Raw genomic sequence first — 4,235 nt, forward strand, 5'->3', positions numbered from 1 at the left:
TGTACCACATTTATTTTTTTTAATTTTAAAATATATTTTTATTTATTTCAGAGAGGAAGGGAGGAGGGAGAGGTAGAAACATCAATGATGAGAGAGAATCATTAATAAGCTGCCTCCTGCACACTTGTCACTGGGGACTGAGCCTGCAACCCCAGCATGTGCCCTGATTGGAAATTGAACTGCAACCTCCTGGTTCATGGGTAGATGCTCTACCGCTGAGCAACAGCGGCCAAATTGTATCACATTTAATGAATTGCAATTATTGTACCAACCTTACATCCTTAGAATAAACCTCACTTGATAATTGTGTATGATCTTTTTAATATATTGCTGAATCTGATTTACTAAGATTTTATTGATGATTTTAGCATCTATGTTCATCAGGGATATTAGCCTGTAACTTTCTTTATTTGTAGTGTCTTTATCTGGTTTTAGAATTAGGATAATGCTGGCCTCATAAAATAAGCTTGGAAAGCTTCTCTCCTCTTGAATTTTTTGGAGTAGTTTGAGAAGGATGGATACTACTTCTTTGAATATTTGGTAAAACTCGCCTGTGAAGTCATTCGGTCCAGGGCTTTTGTGTACTGGGAGGCTTTTTGTTTTTTTGTTTTTTTTTAGTATTGCTTCAATTTCATTAATTGTTATTGGTTTATTCAGGTTTCCTGATTCTTCCTGATTGAGTTTTGGAAGATTGTGTGTATCTAGAACAGTGGTTCTCAACCTTCCTAATGCCACGAACCTTTAATACAGTTCCTCATGTTGTGGTGACCTCCAATTTCATTGTTACAAATTAAAGCATAGTAATTAATCACAAAAACAATATGTAATTATATATATATATATGTTTTCCGATGGTCTTAGGAGACCCCTGTGAAAAGGTCGTTTGACCCCCAAAGGGATCACGACCCACAGGTTGAGAACCGCTCATTTAGAATGTGTCCATTTTGCCCAGGTTATCTAGTTTGTTGGCATATAGTTGTTCATAGTATATTTTTACAATCCTTTGTATTTCTGTGGTGTCAATTGTTAGTTTGCCTCTTTCATTTCTTTTTTTAAACATATATTTTTATTGATTTAAGAGAGAAAGGGGGAGGGATGGATAGAAACATCAATGATGAGAGAGAATCATTGATTTGCTATCGACTGCAGGGCCCACTCTGTATCAATCCCTTTAGTATTATGAAGTGGCCTTTATTGTCTCTTCTAATGGGATTCATTTTGGAGTCTATATTGTCAGATATGAGTATTTCTACCCCTGCTTTTTTAAAAAGTTCATTCCCATTTACATGGAAAAGATTCTTCAATATCTTTACTTTTATACTGTGTGAGTTCTTATTCTGAGGTTGGTCTCTAATAGACAGTATATATATAGACCATGTTATTTATCCATTCAGCTACCTTATGTCTTTTGATTTGAGCATTTAATCCATTTACTCTTAAGGTTATTATTGATAGGTACTTATTTATTGGCATTTTAATTCTTTTTCTTTTGTCTCAAAATAATCCACATTTATTTATTACAACCAAGAAGTTAAGAATTATTCCTTTAGTATGTATAAGGATGAGATTCATATGCCTTTAAACATGTAGTATTATTCTTACTCTTCTTTTCGTATATGTACATTATTTCAAAGCAATACTCAAGACTGGTATAAGAAAAAAGAAAATTAGGAAAAGTTAAATCTAGACTTTTCAATAACATTCATTAAAAAAGTACTTTATAAAGATTAATACAATTTCTTAGGATTCTTAAGAACCATATTTAAAAAAAATATTGCAATGAAAAAAATACCATAGCAAATGTATAATTTATTTTTGGAGAAAATAATTAAAACTAAGGTTTTTCGCCCTAGCCGGTTTGGCTCAGTGGACAGAGAGCATCGGTCTGCGGACTCAAGGGTCCCAGGTTTGATTCCAGTCGAGGGCATGTACCTTAGTTGTAGGCACATGCCAGTAGGGAGTGTGCAGGAGGCAGCTGATCGGTATTTCTCTCTTATCGATGTTTCTAACTCTCTATCCCTCTCCCTTCTTCTCTTTAAAAAATCAATAAAATATATTAAAAAAATAAAACTAAGGTTTTTCTACCAAAGGGGAGCAGTAACACTAGATCATAGGATTCTTAAGAACCATATTTAAAAAAAATATTGCAATGAAAAAAATACCATAGCAAATGTATAATTTATTTTTGGAGAAAATAATTAAAACTAAGGTTTTTCGCCCTAGCCGGTTTGGCTCAGTGGACAGAGAGCATCGGTCTGCGGACTCAAGGGTCCCAGGTTTGATTCCAGTCGAGGGCATGTACCTTAGTTGTAGGCACATGCCAGTAGGGAGTGTGCAGGAGGCAGCTGATCGGTATTTCTCTCTTATCGATGTTTCTAACTCTCTATCCCTCTCCCTTCTTCTCTTTAAAAAATCAATAAAATATATTAAAAAAATAAAACTAAGGTTTTTCTACCAAAGGGGAGCAGTAACACTAGATCATACCATAGTTACATGTTATTTACCACATTCTGTACAATGTGGATGCTTAACATGTACCGGTATTCATAGACAATATGAATTTTTGAGATTTAAAAATCATAAATCCCTGTCAATGCTGTAAATTTACAAATGTTAATATAAATACCTAGAAATAAGTAAATTTTAAAAACTGAAGCCTTTGACAGTGTTTATAGATCAACTCAAATGTTAAGTAGAAATAGTATAGTAAATACATTGATATTACTACTAATTTCCACTTAATTTCTTTATAATATGGCTATCTGATATTGCATTCGTGAAGATACTTCCTACAACCCCATGGGTACCCCAGAGATTATGATGAATCACTTTGCAGCAGCCAAGGTCATCAACAGAGAATCCCAAATGACGATAGTGTTCATCTGTTTCAAAAAGAGTGTTGTTTGTATGTGGTCCAAAAAACACGAAACCAGATGATGGGTCAGTAAAGTCAGCCCAGTAGCCTTCAGCTCGAAGAGCATAGCATATTTCCTTAGCACCACTGATAAACTTTTCTAAGAGCATTTCTCTTTTATTTTCTTCCTCCTCACTCCACATAGTTATATCATTCTTAATTTCCTGTGTTATGGTCAGAATCATCAGTTTATTGGTGGCCATTTCTGGAAACAGTGATTGAAAATCTCTTTGTAGCAATTCTGGGCATATTTGGATTGCACACTCCACTTTGTTTCTGCATTGTTAATTTCTTGCTCAACAGGTGCATCATTACCCTGAAATTCATTCACATATTGTGCCATCACAAATTCATGTCTTTCATTTGATAAAGGTTCTGCTGAAACATCAGGTGAAGTTTTATGAACCTGACTTTTCTTCTGTGACATGGTCTCGTTGAGATGACAATCAAAACCTATGTTCCCAGGAAGCTGGAATCTCTGGTCCTAAGGCCCAAATGGTCCCATTATTTCATCCAGCCATATTGTTCAAGAAGTGCAGTGGCCACATGAGACTCATCAGAACCTGAATATCCTGCAGTTGAAAAGGCTTTGGGATTGACAACCCTTTTAATTAAAGAGTAAAATCCTGGGAGATAGGAAACCAGTCTGGCTCTGTTACAGAGTACATTGGCCATTCTGGCGGAGAAAGCAGACACAAAATATCTTCCCTTCCTTAAAGTTACTTCGAAAGCTGTGGCCTGAAAACCGGCAAATTTGGAGGGGCTACCGCAGGTAGAAACCATCCAGTCACCACCGCTGCCTCCAGCTGTCCAAGATCCTGATTCCAGCATTTTATTTATTATTATTTTTTTTAATATATTTTATTGATTTTTCACAGAGAGGAAGGGAGAGAGAGAGCTAGAAACATCGATGAGAGAGAAACATCGATCAGCTGCCTCCTGCACACCTCCAACTGGGGATGTGCCCGCAACCCAGGCACATGCCCTTGACGGGAATCGAACCTGGGACCCTTCAGTCAGCAGGCCGACGCTCCTTCCACCGTGCCAAACCGTTTCTGGCTGATTCCAGCATTTTAATTCTTTATACCTGTGTCCCTCTTTCTGTATTTCTTCTTACAACAGTCCCTTTAGCAGTTCATACAGTGCTGGTTTGGTGGTGATAAACTCTTTTAGCCTTTTGTTTTTTCCTGTGAAGCTCTTTATTTCATCTTTAATTTTAAATGATAGCCTTGCTGGATAGAGTAGTCTTGGATTCAGTCACTTACTTTTAATTACATTGAACAGTTCATGCCACTGCCTTCTAGACTGAAGTGTTTCTATT

General features: G+C 36.3%; 1 pseudogene; it reads right to left on the reverse strand.

The window, feature by feature from the left end:
- Positions 1-2,727: 2,727 nt before the first annotated feature.
- On the reverse strand, positions 2,728-3,609 carry LOC102758976 (annotated as a pseudogene).
- Between the last annotated feature and the right edge of the window lie 626 nt (positions 3,610-4,235).

The sequence above is a fragment of the Myotis davidii genome, unplaced genomic scaffold (genome assembly GCF_000327345.1).
Source record: "Myotis davidii unplaced genomic scaffold, ASM32734v1 scaffold767, whole genome shotgun sequence".
Taxonomy (NCBI): Eukaryota; Metazoa; Chordata; class Mammalia; order Chiroptera; family Vespertilionidae; genus Myotis; species Myotis davidii.